Below are 18,750 nucleotides of genomic sequence, written 5' to 3'. Positions count from 1 at the left end.
TTGCAACAAAATGGAGGAATCTGGAAAATATCATGCTGAGTGAAATAACCCAGTCCCAAAGGGACAAATATCATATGTTCTCCATGATCTGTGAAAACTAACTGAGCACCTAAAAGGAAAACTATAGAAGTGAAACTGACACCATGAGAATCAATGACGTGATCAGCCCTTGTCCTGACTGCTGAGCTTACTATTTTATTCTTTTTAGTATTTTATTTTTCTACTTAATACCATTGGTTTAACTCTTTACTTAACACTGAATTATTCTTTGGTGTTTAAATCCAATTGAAAATTGATCCCTGTTAAAAATAAGAGTGGGAATAAGAAAGGGGGGAGATGTACAGTTCAGCACACGTTCCCTCGGACTTACCCTAAGGATAAAGCTAAAATCTTGCCATGGCACTCCCAATCCCATTAAGTTGGCAAGTACCAATGCCATCTTACATGTTAAACTGATCATATTAAGTGTATAACTGATCATATAGATAGGTTTAAGTGTCAAAGGGATCACATAAATAAGACCAAATATCTGCTAATAATAATACATAGAATTAAATATGAGATTGATCCAACATGGGAACCAGGACACACAGCAGACTCATAGAATGACAAATGCCCTAAATAGTACTCTGGGCTCAAAATCAGCTGTTAATGCATTCAGATTTGGCTGAGAAGCCCATGAGAGCATTTCAGGCATGGAAATCCAAGACACTGTGGCAAAAAAAAAGACCTAAATGAAAGATCTATGTGACTGAGATCCCAGTGGAAAGAAGAAGCCATCAAAGAAGGAGATATTGGCCGGCACTGTGGATCACTAGGCTAATCCTCCACCTGCAGTGCTGGCACCCCAGGTTCTAGTCCCAGTTCATGTGCTGGTTCTGTCCCAGTTGCTCCTCTTCCAGTCCAGCTCTCTGCTGTGGCCAGGGAGTGCAGTGGAGGATGGCCCAAGTGCTTGGGCCCTGCACCCGCATGGGAGACCAGGAGGAAGCACCTGGCTCCTGGCTTCAGATTGGCGCACATGCCAGCCGTAGTGACCATTTTGGGGGGGTGAAACAATGGAAAAGGAACACCTTTCTCTCTGTCTCTCTCTCACTGTCTAACTCTGCCTGTCACACACACACACAAAGTTTAAAAAAAGAAAAAGAAGGAGATACCTTTCTCTGAAGGGAGGAGAAAACCTCCACTTTGATTATGGCCTTGTCTAAATAATGTCAGAGTTTGTGAACTCCAGAGGCTTCCATAGTCTTGGCTGCTCAAAACAAGATCCTTGGATGGTCACTGGCATCATAATTAAGAATGTCAATTGTTAAATCAACAACAGAAGTCATTGTACACTTACTCCCCATGTTTGACCTCTGTCCCTAATGTGTTGTACTTTGAGAATTAATGATAAAACTAGTCTTGAAGGGCCAGCGCTGTGGTGCAGTTGGTTAACGCCCTGGCCTGAAACACTGGCATCCCATTTGTGTGCCGGTTCTAATCTCAGCTGCTCCACTTCCACTCCTGCTCTCTGCCATGGACTGTGAAAGCAGTAGAAGATGGCCCAAATCCTTGGGCCCCTGCATGTGGGAGACCCAGAAGAAGCTCCTGGTCCCTGGCTTTGGATCAGTGTAGCTCTGCCCATTGCAGCCAATTGGGGAGTGAACCATCGGATGGAAGACCTCTCTCTCTCTCTCTCCTCTCTCCTCTCTCCTCTCTCTGTGTAATTCTGACTTTCAAATAAATAAAATAAATCTTCAAAACAAAAACTAGTCTTCAAACTATACTTTATACTTTGTGTGTCTGTGTGGGTGCAAACTGTAATTAAAAATGAATCTTAATGAATAAAAGGATGGGAGAGGGAGTAGGAGGTGGGATGGTTTGGGAGTGGGAGGGTGGGTATGGGGTAAGAACCGTTATAATCCTAAAGTTGTACTTATGAAATTTATATTTATCAAATAAAAGCTTTCTATTAAGAAAATTAGAACACATCTCACCAACAAAGATAAATGCAAACTGGAGGTGAAAGGATGGAAAAGTTATTCCATGCTAACAGAAAACAAAACAGAGCTGGTGTAGCCATCCTAATATCAGACAAAACAGACTTTAACACAAAAACTGTGAAAAGAGACAAAGAAGAGCACTATGTTATAATTAAGGGATCAATTCAACAGGAATACTTGACTATTATCAAAGTATATGCAACTAATTACAGGTCACCTGGCTATTTAAAAAGAAATGTTAATAGATCTGAACCTTGACATAGACTCCATTACAATAGTATGGGGGCATTAATACCCCATTTTCTGCAATGGACAGATCAACCAGACAGAAAATCAGCAAGGAAACAACTAAATTAATTGATACCATGGATCTAATTGACCTAACAAATATCTACAGAACTTTCCATCCTACACTTGCAAGTACACATTCTTACCAGTGCATAGAACTTTCTCCAGAATAGACCGCATGCTAGGCCATAATGCAAGTCTCAGCAAATTAAAAAAAAATTGAAATCATACCATGTATCTTCTTTGAACACAATGGAATGAAGCTGGAAATCAACCATTCAGGAATTTCTAGAATATATGCAAACACATAGGGACTGAACAGCATACTCCTGAATGAACAATAGATCATAGCATAAATCAAAAGAGAAATCAAAAAATTTCTGGAAAGAAATGAAGATGTCAATACAGCATAACAAAACTTCTGGGATACAGCAAAAGCAGTGTTTAGAGGAAAGTTTATAGCAATTGGTGTCTACATCAAGAAATTGGAAAAGTGCCAAATAAATGAACTATCAATGCATCTCAAGAACTTAGTATAATGACAGCAAACCAAAACCAAAACTAGTAGGAGAAAAGAAATAATTAAAGCTAAAGAAATGGTTGTTTTTGAAAAAATAAAATTGACACACCATTGACTCAAGTAACAAAAAAAAATGAGAGAGAAGACTCAAATCAATAAAATTAGAGATGAAAAAGGAAATGAACAGCATATACCATTGAAATAAAAATAATCTTTAGAAATTACCACAAAGAGCTTTATGCCAACAAAATCAGAAACAACAGATACTGCTGAAATAAAAAGAATCATCAGAAAATACTACAAAGACCTGTATGCCAAAAAATTTGGAAACCTAGAAGTGAATTGATACCTGGACACTTATAACCTACCTAAATGGAAGCATGAAGACACAGAAAACCTAAATAAACCCATAACCAATATGGAAATTGATTCAGTAAAAATCAACCACCCAACAAAGAAAAGAACACACCAAGTGGCTTCACTGCTGCACTCAACCAGACATTTAAAAAAGAATGAATTCCAATTCATTTTTTTTCATTTTTAATTATGTTTATATACAGAAGATCAATTCAGTATGTATTAAGTAAAGATTTCATCAGTTTGCACCCACACAGAAACACAAAGTGTAAAATACTGTTTCAGTACTAGTTATAGCATTACTTCACATTGGACAACACACTAAGGACAGATCCGACATGAGGAGTAAGTACACAGTGACTCCTGTTGTTGACTTAACAAATTGACACTCTTGTTTATGGCATCAGTAATCTCCCTAGGCTCTAGTCATGAGTTGCCAAGGCTATGGAAGCCTTTTGAGTTCGCCGACTTCTATCTTATTCCGACAGGGTCATAGTCAAAGTGGAATTCCAATTCTTATCAAGCTATTCAAAACAATGGAAAATGGGAGAATCATCCCAAAGTCCTTTTTTTGACAGGCAGAGTGGACAGTGAGAGAGAGACAGAGAGAAAGGTCTTCCTTTGCTGTTGGTTCACCCTGCAATGGCTGCTGCGGCTGGCACACTGCAGCCAGCGCACCACGATGATCTGAAGGCAGGAGCCAGGTGCTTCTCCTGGTCTCCCATGGGGTGCAGGGCCCAAGCACTTGGGCCATCCTCCCCATCCTCCACTGCACTCCCTGGCCACAGCAGAGAGCTGGCCTGGAAGAAGGGCAACTGGGACAGAATCCGGCGCCCCAACCGGGACTAGAACCCGGTGTGCTGGTGCCACAAGGCGGAGGATTAGCCTAGGGAGCCGCGGCACCGGCCCAAAGTCTTTCTATGAAGCCAGCACTACCATAATTCCTAACCTGAAAAAGATACAACAGAGAAAGATACAACAGAGAAAGAGAACTACAGACCAATTTCCCTTATGAACATAGATGCAAAAATCCTCAGCAAAATACTATCCAATAGAATCCAACAACACATAAAAAAAATCATTCACCTGGACCAAGTAGGATTTATTGCTGGTATCCAGAGATAGTTCAACATTCATAAATCAATAAATGTGTTACATCACATTAACAAATTGAAGAACAAAAATCATATAATTATCTAAATAGATGCAGAGAAAGCATTTGATAAAATACATCATCCTTAAATTATGAAAACTCTAAACAAATTGGGTATAGGAGGAATATTTATCAACATAATCAAGGCATTTTATGACTAATCCATGGCCACCATCCTATTGAATGGGGAATAGTTCAAAGCATTCCCACTGAGATCCAGTACCAGACAAAGATGCCGACTTTCACCATTACTACTCAATATAGTCCTGGAAATTTCAGCCATAGCCCTTAGGCAATACAAAGAAATCAATGGGATATAAATTGGGAAGGAGGGAGTCAAAGTATCCCTATTTGTAGATGACATGATTCTATATAGAGAGGATCCAAAATATTCCACTAAGTGACTATTGGAGCTCATAGAAGAGTTTGGAAAAGTGGCAGGATATAAAATTAACACAAAAAATCAACAGCCTTCTTATACACAGACAATATCATGGCTGATAAAGAACTTCTAAGATCAATGCAATTCACAATACCTGAAAAAAATACCAAATACCTTGGAATAAATTTAATCAAAGATCTCTATGATGAGAATTATAAAACATTAAAGAATAAATAGAAGAAGATCAAAAAATGGAAAAATCTTCCATGTTCCATTAATCCACCCATCTACAACTAACTTTTCTTTCACAGAGGAGCTGAAATAAATCTTTGGAGCAAGGAAAATCTCTTCAACAAATGGTGCTGGGAAAACTGGAACTCTGAATACAGAAGTATAAAGCAAGACCCTTACCTTACACCTTCCACAAAAATCCACTCAAAATGGATCAATGACCTAAATCTACAACCTGATACAATGAAATAATTAGAAACCATTGGGGAAAACCTGGAAATCATTGACATAGACAAAGACTTTTTGGAAAATACTTAACAGGCACTAGCAATCAAAGCCAAAATTGACAAATTAAGTTTCTGCACTGCAAAAGAAATACTCAGCAATGTAATCAGGCAACAGACAGAATCAGAGAAATTATTTGCAAACTATGCAACTGATAAAGGACTAAGAACCAGAATATATAAAAAACTCAAGAAAACTCAACAATAACAAACAACCCAGTTAAGAAATGGGCAAAGGGACTTAAACACTCATTTTTCAAAAGGGGAAATCCAAATGGCCAACAGACACATGAGAAAATGCTCTGGATCATTAGCCATCAGGTAAATGCAAAAAAAAAAAAAAAACCCCACAATGATGTTTCACCACACCCTTGTCTTTCATACAGAAACCAACAAATAAGAAATTCTGGCAAGGATATGGGGGGAAAGGTACCCTAATGTGCTGTTGGTGGTAACATAAACTGTCTAGCCACTATGGAAGATAGTATGGAGATACCTCAGAAAGCTGAATACAGACCTACCATATGACCAAGCCATCCTACCCCTGGGAATTTACCCAACTGAAATGAAGTCAGTATATGAAAGAGTTTTCTGTACCCCATGTTTACTGAAGCTCAGTTCACAATAGCTAAGATATGGAATCAACCCAAATGTCTGTCAACTGAAGTCTGGATAACAAAATTATGGGATATGTACATAGCAGTATAAAATGAAATCCTGTCATTTGCAACAAAATGGATTCCACTAGAAAACATTATGCTTAGTGAAAGAAGCCAGTCCCAAAAGGACAAATACTATATTATTTCTTTGATCTGTGGTAACTAACAGAGCACCCAAAAGGTAATCTATAGAAGTGAAATTGATATTTCGGGATGTGATGATTTTGAACAGCACTTGATTGTTGAGGAACAAGGTCTTTTTTTCATACTATCTATTGAACTCCTTAATTTGTATGGAGTTAATCTTATGTATATAAAGTTAATTGAAAATAGAACTTAGTAAAAAAAAATGAGAATGGGAATAGAAGAGGGAGGAGGAAAGAAGCATGGGATTGTGGGTGAGAAGGTAGATAGGGTGGGAAGAATCACTATGTTCCTAAAGTTGTATTTATGAAATGCATGAAGTTTATATACTGTAAATAAAATATTTCTGGTAAAAAATTCATATGGAAACACACATGAATATGGAAAAAGAGACCCTGAACAGCTAAAACAAACTATACAACAAACAAAGCTGGAGACATCACAATACCAGAGTTCACGACACTACAGTGCTGCTGTAATCAAAACAGCTTGGTAGCTGGAGCCACAGCTCAATAGGCTAATCCTCCACCTGCGGCACCAGCACCCCAGGTTCTAGTCCCGGTCAGGGTGCCAGATTCTGTCCTATTGCCCATCTTCCAGTACAGCTCTCTGCTGTGGCCCGGGAGTGCAGTGGAGGGTGGCCCAGGTCCTTGGGCCCTGCACCTGCATGGGAGACCAGGAGAAGCACCTGGCTCCTGGCTTCAGATCAGCATGGTGCGCCAGCCACAGCACACCAGTCACAGCGGCCATTGTGGGGTGAACCAACAGAAAAGGAACACCTTTCTCTCTGTCTCTCTCTCTCTCTCACTGTCCACTCTGCCTGTCAAAAAAAAAAAAAAAACAGCTTGGTACTAGAACAAAAATAGCCATGAAGACAAATGGAAAAGAATAGAGACTCCATAAACTAATCAAGTGCATCTACAATCAACCAATTTTTTGACAATCAAACAAAATCCAATCCCTGGAACAAGGACAGTCTCTTCAGCAAATCATTGGGAAAACTGCATCTCCACATGCAGAGACATGAACTAAGATCCCTGCCTTACACTTTATACAAAACCAACTCTAAATGGAGCAAGGATATAAATCTATGACCTAATACCATCAAATTACTAGGGGAGTAGCTGAAGCCATGGTGCAGCAGGTGAGGCCACCACCTGTAGTGCTAGTATCCCATACAGGCATTGGTTCGAGTTCTGGCTGCTCTACTTCCAATCCAGCTCTCTGTTGTAGCCAAGGAAAGCAGCAGAAGATGGCCCAAGTCCTTGGGCCCCTGCACCTATGTTGGTGATCCAGAAGCAGCTCCTGGCTCCTGGCTTCGGATCACCTCAGCTCTGACCATTGCATCCAGTTGGAGAGTGAGCCAGTGGATGGAGGACTTCTCTATATATATATCTGCCTAACCTCCTCTCTCTGTGTAACTCTGACTTTCAAATAAATAAATAAATCTTTTAAAAAGTTACTAGAGGAAAACATTAGGGAAACTCTGCAAGACATTGGAATAGACAAAGACATCTTAGATAAGACTCCAGAAACATAGTCAATAAAAGGAAAAATAGACAAATGAGATTACATCAAGGTAAGAAACTTCTTCACTTCAAAGGAAACACTCAACGAAGTGGCAAGGCAACCAACTGAATGAGAGAAAATATTTGCAAACTATGCAACTGATAATGGATTAATATCTAAAATCTATAAAGAGCTCAAGAAGCTCAACAATAACAAAGCAAACAATCCATAGAGAAATAGGCAAAGGATATGAACAGGTCTTTTTCAAAAAATGAAACTCAAATGGCCAACCAACACATGAAAAATCCTTAGGATCACTAGCCATCAGGGAAATGCAAATCAAAACCACAATGAGGTTCACCTCAATTGAGTTAAAGTGTCTATCATCCAAAAATCAAAAACTAAGAAATTCTGATGAGGATGTTGGGAAGAAGGTACTCTAGTCCTCGTTGGTAGGAATGTAAACTAGGACAACCATTATTGTAGACAGCATGGTGATTCCTCAGAAATCTTAAAATAGATCTACCACATGACCCAGTAATCCCATACATGAGAATTTACACAAAGTGAAATCAGCATAGGACAAAGTTATCTATACCCCCATGTTTATTGCAGCTCCATTCATAGTAGCTAAAATATGGAATCATTCCCAATGTCTACCATCTGATGATTGGATTAAAATGATAGTGTATGTGTGTGTACACAATGAAATACTACTCAGCTGTAAAAATGGATGAAATCCTCTCTTTTGCAACCAAATAGATGCAACTAGAAACCATTATGCTTAGTGAAATAAGCCATTCTCAAAAACAAATATCATAGGCTTTATCTGATATGTGTTAACTAATATACCAAGTACAAACAAATGTAATTTATATGAGTGAAATTGACATTATGAGATTTGATTATTGTTTATAGCCCTTGTCTGTACTCTTTAAGAACAGTTGATTTTCTACCTAATACTTGTTGAGCTCTTTATTTAGTGGGGAGTTTAGGATTATAAAATAAAGTAAAAATATATCATGTAAATATTGAAATAAAAATGAGTGTGGGTGGGATGAAGGGTAGGGTGGGAAATATCATTATGCTCTTAAATCTGTATGCATAAAATACATGAAATTTGTTCATCTTATATAAATTAAAAATTTTTAAAAGAATGGCATCATGAGCTGCTGAGAGTGATTTTCATCTGTAGCTTATGAAAAGAGGGGATTATGAACTCTCCTTCCAGTTATGCATGATTTAAAAAAAATCTGCTTAGAGATAGAAAGTTTAGAAGGGCTGAGAAACATTTCATATAGAAATTTGTGTTGATGCCATTAGCAGTTCCATGCATGCCACCTTTCTAGAGTAAATTCAACTTTTGAATACTCTGACATATTATGTTGCCATCTCAAGTAACACATTTAGAGTGAAAATGTTTGGGTACAAGTGTATCAGATGATCCACTTTATTCACAATCCAAAATATTGACTATACTATGTTTGACAATAATAAGCATTGAATAGTAGACTCTCCATTATTTTCTCCTACAAACTCCCATGGATGATTTCAATTTCAATAGGAAAGTGGAGAGAAATCTCAGGAATGGGAGTATTTAAAAACACACTCAAACAACAGCAGCAAATTCACCATACCAAAAAAAAAGTTATAATCTAACTTAGCAGAATTGTGTTCCAGTTTCCTCCATTCCCTGGGTTGCTCAGTCAATCCAAATAGGTAGAGGCTATTTGCCACACAAACCTCCAGCATAGTCTCTTGAGTACAAGATCACTCATTTATCCCAGTTCTGCTTTGCTAAAGAATTCAGCAGCCATTTGAGGTAACAGGGCCAACCATGCTCTTGGCTTCACCACAGACTCTTCTAACATCCCTTACCCCTTCACTTTTGGCTCACCCAGTCCTTGTTCCTGGCCACATCAGAGGGCTCGGTCTGGCTGCTTGCATTCAGTGTACAATCCTGGAAGAAGGATAGAAAAATCAAATAAAGATATGGTCAAACCAAGATTATGCTAGTCATGCTGTCCCAGTTCAACAATATATGGGCAACCAGAAGAATATTTCACCCTTGATGTAATTGTAAATTTGAACTTGATAAACAAAGTTAATGTGAAAAACAACTATCCAAATGAACAAATATGAAACTGCCTTCAGTCCACTTGATTTTGCAATGTTTCCTTGGAAGAGAACCATTTTTCCCCCTCTTTTTCTCTGGGGACCTCGCTCTACCAGGAAGGAAACCTGCCATTTTATGTTCATGAATTTCTAAGTTAAACATTTGTTGCTTACCTACCTGCAAACAAACAATGCTCTCACAGGCTAAATAATTACATGATTTCTGAGCACATGTTCCTTTGCCCAGGCTCCCCTTCCAGCTGGCAGACTCCCTATATATTCTCTATTATGGGGCCAAATATTCCATTTTTCCCTTCTCATCCCAAGGCAGCTGATATTTGGTACATGCCTCTGTTAACTACTACATTGAATTGTCATGTAAGTCCTAGTTTCTATGTCTGTTTCATGCACTACATAATTGGTGTGTCAATCTTAGGACTCTGGCTCCTGTACACAATAAATAATAAATACTGTGGAGCAAATGAATGAGTGATGGATGATGATATCAGTAAATGGTTATGCGTTAATGTTGCTGTTCTAGTGACTGAGTGAAACGTAAACTTTGGGTTTAGGTAAGGCACTGGAAAATCAAACTTCATCCTAACAATTGTAGATATTTTTCCAACCACCAAGAGAGCAAAAAGGATACACAGATGGGCTTGTGTTCTTACAGCTCATCTTTAAAGCATCCATGGATCTAAAAGCAGAAAACCCTGAGTACCACAAGAACGTGCATCCTCTCTCATATTAGGTAGATGACATATATATTCCAGAAGGTAGAACACTGACCCACATCTGAGAATACTTCTTGACATACTAATGCAGTGCATAAGAATTTCCCCTTTATACTAAATTTTCAAACATATTAAATGAAAAGAAGAGGAAAGTATGAAATAACAGAGTATAGTGTATCTCTCCCTGCATGCAAGAGGAGCTAATTAAATGTTCATTTAACCACTGTACTGTCCTGCTTTAAAAGTCTGAACTTCCATAAAGCACTTATTTTCCTTCTCACTCTGCTTTGCTGCATGGCAACAGAAGGATGTCATGCAGGGGAAGGCATTTCAAACATGGAATAAAGAACAGAAGTCCTAGCCATGCATGGGGGAGCTATGGCAGGTTGGAGTAGGAGGGGGAAGTTCTATAGGAAATGGGTTAAAATTAATTCAATTCCTCAGTTTTTAAGATGGAAGCCTTTCATGAACATCCCCCAACTCAACTGGGACTCATCTGAGAACATTAAAAGCTACCTTACAAGTTTATCAATTTTTCTACCAAGAACCAGAAATCTCAGATTTCAGAATACTTCTCCCCAAATTTAAGTTCAGACTCATGTAAAATACAATGCTCCATCAATGCCAATATTCCATGGTCTGATGATATTTTATTTCCATTATAAATCCCAGCCCAAGGATCATTGGGAAATTATGAGGAATTTTTGCAAAAAATCTGTATTGTACCTATATATTTATATTAGAATCTATATATATTTTTATATATGCAACTTTAGAGAATGCATACATCCCAAGTTTAAGGAATATTCTCAAAAAGAATATGTTTCTGGCCGGCGCCATGGCTCACTAGGTTAATCCTTCGCCTGTGGCACTAGCACTCCGGGTTCTAGTCCCAGTTGGGGCACCAGATTCTGTCCCGGTTGCTCCTCTTCCAGTCCAGCTCTCTGCTGTGGCCCGGGAAGGCAGTATAGGATGGCCCAGGTGCTTGGGCTCTGCACCTGCATAGGAGACCAAGAGGAAGCGCCTGGCTCCTGGCTTCGGATCGGCGCAGCACGCCGGCCGCAGTGCGCCGGCCGTAGTGGCCATTTGAGGGGTGAACCAACAGCAAAAGGAAGACCTTTCTCTCTGTCTCTCTCTCTCACTGTCTAACTCTGCCTGTCAAAAAATAAATAAACAAATAAAAAGAATATGCTTTCTAAGCCTAAAAATATTTCTTGAAGAAATTCAAGAGACCTAGTGTACAATACAGTGATTATAGTTAATAACAATGTATTATATTCTGGGCAATTTCTGAAAGTAGGTTTTAAATATTCTTACCACAAACAATGGTAGGTATGTAAGCTAATACAGATGTTAATTTTTTTCAATTTAACCACAACACAATGTGTACATATTTCAAAACAACATATTATAGAAGATAAAAATATAAGATTTTTATGTGTCAATTCCAAATATGTGAAAAAATCAATAGAATCAATCTTTCTAATCATAAACTTTGTGCAAAAATGTTTATATCATGCTGCTAAGAATTTTGGATGAGAACCACTTCAGTATGCAATATCTAAAGAAGTAATGATTAATGCTTAGATATAAACATAAGGGGTTATAGTTGGGGAGGCACCATCATTAGTAGACAGTGAAGAATTCATGGCTTGTTCTTCATTGAATAAGGAGGAAAATTAATTAAGCATATATCTTAAGGCTATAAGCAACAAATATTTTTCAGATACTTACAGAAAAGTCTTCAGAGGAGGAGGAGTGATTCATGAGATCTGTAAAGCTGGAGAGTAGGTTTGCACAAGTGGACTAGGGTCCAGTCTCTGTTCACCTTCAGACTACTCAGTTGATAGCATGGGCACCTATTCTAACTTTGGCAAAAAGCTATTGTGGTAGGTTACTTACTACAGAGGGATGCTGGAAGGTTTCCTTCTTTACCAGCTACGACAAGGTGAAAATGTCACTCAGCTTTGTCTGGAATATATTTTTGTTTCCAGGCTGCATTCCCAAATCTAGCCCTATTATAACAACACTGATATGTTCATCTCCATTTGCCTCCTGGGTCTACTGCTCCATGGGTTCAGAACCCACGTTGGAGAGAGATAAGATTATCACTCCCTAAACCCCAGCAACCACCAATTTGAAGAAGGAGACATGGAAAGTTTGGTCCTCGTGGTTAGTGGTACATAAAGTAGTGCCTTGGAAACCAAAAGAATAGAGTTTCAAGGAGGAGATGGTTACTCACCAAGTGCCGCTGAGACTTCTACTTCATCAAGGATGACTATCATCCACTTTCTATGCAAATGGATGTATGGGGAGTCAAACAAAATGCTGGTCCTTATAAAACCTATTACCCAACCAGCATCCAGAAACTAGATTCCAGCCAGGGACAAGAATGCAAGACAGGTGCTCTGCAGTAAGATGGCATAAGACAAATGGGACCGGTAATAAACATAACCATATGTGCGTGTGACCACTTTTTATTTTGCTAGTCCAAGCATGCATTCTTGTAATTTCTGACTAACACATAAACAATGTTAGACACAAGCTCTCAGCTCTTTGGAATTGCAGGGAAAGTTAGGGCTGCTGCCAGTGCCACATTGCACACTGACAAATGCCATAGAAAGTGGTGAGAATAGCCGGTGCTGCGGCTCAAGAGGCTAATCCTCTGCCTGCGGCACCAGCACCCCAGGTTCTAGTCCCGGTCAGGGTGCCGGATTCTGTTCTGGTTGCTCTTCTTCCAGTCCAGCTCTCTGCTGTGGCCCGGGAGTGCAGTGGAGGATGGCCCAAGTACTTGGGCTCTGCACCCGCATGGGAGACCAGGAGAAGCACCTGGCTCCTGGCTTCAGATCAGTGCGGTGCGCCAGCAGCAGTGGCCATTGAGGGGTGAACCAATGGAAATGGAAGACCTTTCTCTCTGTCTCTCTCTTTCTCACTGTCCACTCTGCCTGTTAAAAGAAAGTGGTGAGAATACATACAAATGTAACATTCAAATCAGTGTTGATCCAGAGACAGCCCAGATGTTTTTGGAAGGACATCCAGGAAAAACAAGCTTGGCCACTAAGCCATCATCAAGTTCCCCAACCACTTCATCTAGCATGAAAAAGAAGCCCAGCACACCTGGGCTCATTGTGGATGTCTATGGCCAATGAGTATCAGGTCAAATGGGCTGTGAAGAAACTGTATGACACTGATGTGGCCAAAGTCAATATGCTGATCAGGCCTGATGGGAGAAGGCATGTGTTTCACTGGTTCCTGATTATGATTCTTTGGATATTGGTAACAAAATTGGGATCATCTAAACTGAGTTGAACTGGCTAAGTCTACTTATATGGTTTCTTCTTCATAAAGGGTGTTATCAGAAAGATGGAATAGTACAAATTATTATGTTAAAAATCAAATGTAATATAGATAGAAAGCTTATACAGTTCCTCCAGCACATAGGAGAGAACAGGAAAGGGGAAAGATTACCCATATGAGATGATCAGAGATGGAAATAAAAGCACAGAGAACTGGGTTGGGCTGCACTGTCAAGTCCTAAAGAAGATCTCAGAAATGAATCAAATAGAATGATCAAAGTGTTTAAAATGTTTCCTAGGAAGAAAAAGACCAGCCAGATTAAAAATGCTCTCCCTTTACAGAGAAAATTACTGATGAAAAGTTATCCAGGCACCACCATTGTGGCCAAACAAGGTAAGCCACCACCTGTGATGGCTGCATCTCATAGGAACACTGGTTAAGTCCTGGCAGCTCTACTTCCAATCCAGCTCCCTGACAATGTGCCTGAAAAGGCAAAGGAATATGGCTCAAGAGTTTGAGTCCTTGCACCCTTGTGGGAGACCAGTGTTTTAGGCTTCTGGCTTTGGCCTGGCCCAGCCCCAGTCATTGTGGCCATTTGGGGAGTAAACCAGTAGATGGAGGATATCTCTCACTCACTCTCTTTCTCTCTGTGTTTCTCTCTCTTTCTCTCCCTGTCCCTCTCCCTCTCCCTTTCTCTGTATAACTGGCTTTTTCAAATAAATAAAACTTTTTTATGAAAGAAAAATTGAGCCATCTCTATAAAATTTCTGGCAAAATAATTTATACACAAATGGAAAAAAATGTTGTTTGGTTATTGTTGTTTATTTGTTTTTAACAGTTCTAGTCTTGTTCCTTATTTTCTGGTAAGATTATATATTTATTGAGGTAATTAACATAAAAATAACTACACACATTGAACATTTGCATTCTGATGAATTTGGACACGGATTATACCCATTACACAAACCTGTGAAGGAGAAGAATCCATTATGCTGTCTAGCTACTGAGAGTCGGTGAGGTGTTGCATGGAAGGATGCGGTGAGAATGTGCTGATGTGGTGAAGAGTCCCAGGTAAGACCACATAAAGTCAGCAAGAACAATGGCTTTCATTCTAGACTGACTGTGAAGCCATTGCACAGTTGGAGCAAAAGAATGAAATTATGCCATTTAGCAAAGCAGAATTCTGCTGCTGTGGGAGAACAAAGCATGAGCTGGTGTAGGCTGGAGCAGAAGACCAGTTCAGATGTCTCCCTGCTGACTTAAACCAGATGGGATGCATAGGTGACTTGGTTAGGGTGGTGGTGGGGAAAATGGAAGTGGTAAGAGTCTGGATGTCACTGGAAGCACAAGGGTGCAGGGCTTTCCAAGAGATGAGGGGTAGACAGAGAGAAAAAACCTATGGCCATCAAGTGACATGGGCCAGACCTCAGAAGTAGCAAGAGAGTGGCAAAACCAACTGAGTTTTGGATATTTTATTTCTTCAGCTGTAATGGCCCAAAACTCTGAAAATTCACTTTTGAAATGAGCATCAACCAATCCCAGTAAACTAAATGACAAAACATTGTTTTAAAAAAATATGGTTCCAGGGGCCGGCATTGTGGCTTAGCAGGTAAAGCTACCACCTACAGTGCTGGTATACCTTATGGGCACAGGTTCAATTCCCAGCTGCCCCACTTCTGATTCAGTTCCCTGCTAATGCACCTAGGAAAGCAGTGAAGATGGCCCAAGTGCTTGGGCCCCTGCACCCATGTGGGAGACTTGGATGAAGCTCCTGGCTCCTGTCTTTGGCCTAGCCATTGAGGCCATTTGGAGAGTGAACCACCATATTGAAGATTTCTCTCTGTCTCTGTCTGTCTTTCCTTCTCTGTCTGTAACCCTGCCTTTCAAATAAAATAAATAAATCTTTAACAAACAAAGTTATTTTGTGGGGAAAAGGAAACATTAATTACTAAGTTAATATTTACTCCAAACACAGGTAGCAGAGTATGCTATTATAAATAACAAAATAAAAATTACCTTACAGAGAAGTTAGGAGTTCAGATTAGATGCCAGACTGTTTGGATTGCAATCTGACTCCATTGCTCACAATTGCTGTTATTTTTGACAAGTCACCTAATCTCTGTGCCTTGTTCTCCCCATCTATAAAATGGGAATAATAATAGTACCTAACCCAAAGGGCTGGATCTGATACAGAAAACACAAAATGTGAGTTGCTAAGGTAATAATTATGACAGTGATGCTAACGATCAAGCCAGATTAAACATAGGAAGGAAAGTGGGTTGGGGGCAGGTTACATCCTTGGCTTTACTTTTAGCACTTCACTTGAAAAAGAAAACCCTAGGGGACCTATCTGCCAAGATTCTAGCCAAGGTAATTAGCCAAACAAACCAATGACCTTCATCCTGAAAATACATACATTGGAGTGGATTTGCCTTATTATTATTGAGTGGAAGCTTAATGTGAAAAGGCCACTGTTTCATTAAAACATTTACTTTTCCCCCAATACCCAAAGCCTGCATTAAGCAGCCTTCAAGTACCTAGTAACCACACTGATAGGTAAAAGGGGCAGAGCAGGATTAGAGAGTAGTGACATGTGCCATACAAATTGTTGAGCTGATTTGTGGACCAAAAAAAAATTAAAAGCATCTCTCAGTAAAATCGCATTATCCAACACAGAAATCACTGACACTTCTTTTAATGCTTTGAACTGAATCCTGGTGGAAAAATCATTTCCCCTTAGCACTCAACCAGATACAGCCACTTATATCTGTAAGGGCAAATGAATTCATGAAACTGTTCCGATTTTGTGAGACCCTTTTAGAAAGTCTGAAGACTGTCAACATTGTTTCTTAGCCAAGAAAAACTTCAACTGAAAGAAAATTCTAGTATTTTGTGCAAAATGGAGCACCTGTGATGTTTGGCAATGCATCTAGTTTTGTTACTTTGGGAAACAGGGAAGCAACTCCTGACACCAGATGCACTGCCATACATATAGACTTGTGCTGGGGTCAACGACTTGGCCAACACCACTGAAAGAAGTATTTTCTGCTGCTGTGAAAATTGTCAACTTCATCAGCAACAGATACTTGAATCATCACCTTTTTCAGAAATTTTGTCCAAAAGTTGAATAAGAATATATTTTTTCTAGTACGTGGATACACATTGGCATTTCAGGGGACAAGTCAATGCATTTGATTAAATGTCAGAGGAAAAGAGAAAAAAGCCCACTCAGAATAAGTTGAAAGGGAGATATTCATTCAAGCTTGGCAAATGGCAAATAGCTTTGGCCATGTACATGAGGCAAATCTTCTGATCCCAAGCCTTGCTGCTGAGAAATCACAAGCAACCTTTGACCAAGTTGCCAAAGGAAGTGCCTCACAGGATGAAACTGAAACTGACAAACAGTCAGAAACCTTGCAGACCTCTTCTGAGATTTCCCTGGCTCCTCAGACCTCAATGTCGCAATGGGCACTTGTGAACCATCCTTTGCTGATGTGGCATTGGCAGTGCACAGTGCACAGTGGGGTGGTCTTGAGAATTAAGGAGACAAAGTGACCCGAATTCAACCATAAGAATCCTCACACACGTACAGTCTCATATTTTAACTCCAGCTCACCACTTCTGGGAAGAGAAAACTGTAGTGATTTTGATGCTATTTGCTTCAACACACATCTGTAAGTAAAGACTTTCTGAAATTTTGCCCTTAAAAAAAATAAATATTTATGATCAGTTCAAGATCAAAGTTAACCTGTATGTTGCTATGTCAAAGTCCACCCTCATCAAACAGAACAGCATAAACCTTGTTCTGGAGATGTGCTACTATGAATATAAAAGAATGAAAATTATTTTTCATCTTATTTGTATAATTTACAATTATTTTTCCTTATTTTTTTTGCTCAGAAGTCATCAGTTTTTACAAGATGCTTCCCTATTCCAAGAAAAAGGCAGATTAGAAGAAACCAGCCTCAAGGTTTTCAAAAGGGTAGAATAGGGAGGGAACTTATTGCTCTAGTCTAAGGAAAGATAATTAAAAAACAAAAGTGGAGAGAGTGCAATCTCAGGAAAGAGGGAGAAGACAGTAGAGGGAACTCCATGTAAATTAGAGGGATACTGTGCACCTACGTGGAGGACCTACCACTGTGGGACATGAACAGCTAAGGACCCCAGCAGCCAGACAGCCTCAGCACCAGCATTGGAGAATGAGGTGAGACCAGACTGCAGCAGCCCAAGCAACTGGCAATACAGCTGTGGGAAGAGCCAGCCATGAGTCTGGTTTAGAGCCCTGTGGCAGACAATGTACCTGCCAACCTAGAAGAAAGAAAAAGGGGGCATATTTCTCTCTCCCCAATCACTCAGCACCAACATTCTATAACTAATCAAGAGAGGGCAGGCATCAATTTGGACATACAGAACAGCTGTGCTGGCATGTATCCACACACTCAGCAACCAACTGGGTGGAGATGCCTAAATCTGGCTGGGAGAATTGACAGAGGACTGGGTGCTCCTCGCTGTGGAAGCCATGTGTGCCAGGATTCTGAAAACACTGTGGCTGCATGGAGGGCACAGTATGTGGCTGGGACTTTGGTAGTCACTGTGGGTGGCTCCACACACTCGAGACTCTTTGATTACCTGGTGAGGGTTATTGCTGCAAGATCTGTGTTCACACTGAGGACTGTATGGATTCTTAGTATGGTTTTTGTGGCAGAGCAGATGAATATTGTACCCACTGGGGCTAGTGCCCAGGCACTGGTCTCTGTTGAGGAGGTGAGCATGAGAATATGTCAACAGAACAGAACGAACCTCCCCTCTGATTAAAAAAAAAAAAAGAGGAAATTTACCACACCCCATTTTGGTGTCAGCTTGGACACTCCTCTCACTGTGGAGTACTGAACAGAGCTCCCCAGCCACAACCAGCACATGCCTCTGGATACTCACCGAAAGAGCAGACACTCCACTAAGCCACAGAGGAATAGTACAAAGGTAAAAGTCATCACAGGGAAAGAAAAACCAACAAGTATCTCCACAAATGCATAATAATAAACATAGCAATTCAAGAAACAAGAATAAGGAAGATAACATGACACCCTCAAAAAAA

At 39.8% G+C, this 18,750-nt stretch overlaps 1 long non-coding RNA gene across 1 annotated transcript in view; it reads right to left on the bottom strand.

Annotated features, from left to right (window-relative positions):
• LOC138843390 (uncharacterized) overlaps positions 1-18,267 on the bottom strand; it is a 36,856-nt gene extending 18,589 nt beyond the window's left edge. The window contains exons 1-2 of the long non-coding RNA XR_011378056.1: positions 12,093-18,267; positions 9,407-9,469 (exon numbers count right to left, since the gene is read on the bottom strand). This is a non-coding gene — a long non-coding RNA (uncharacterized lncRNA). The remainder of the gene's footprint in view (positions 1-9,406; positions 9,470-12,092) is intronic.
• Positions 18,268-18,750: the final 483 nt, after the last annotated feature.

This window comes from Oryctolagus cuniculus, chromosome 8 (assembly GCF_964237555.1).
Source record: "Oryctolagus cuniculus chromosome 8, mOryCun1.1, whole genome shotgun sequence".
In the NCBI taxonomy this organism is placed as follows: Eukaryota; Metazoa; Chordata; class Mammalia; order Lagomorpha; family Leporidae; genus Oryctolagus; species Oryctolagus cuniculus.
This window is presented reverse-complemented; position numbering and strand designations above follow the sequence as displayed.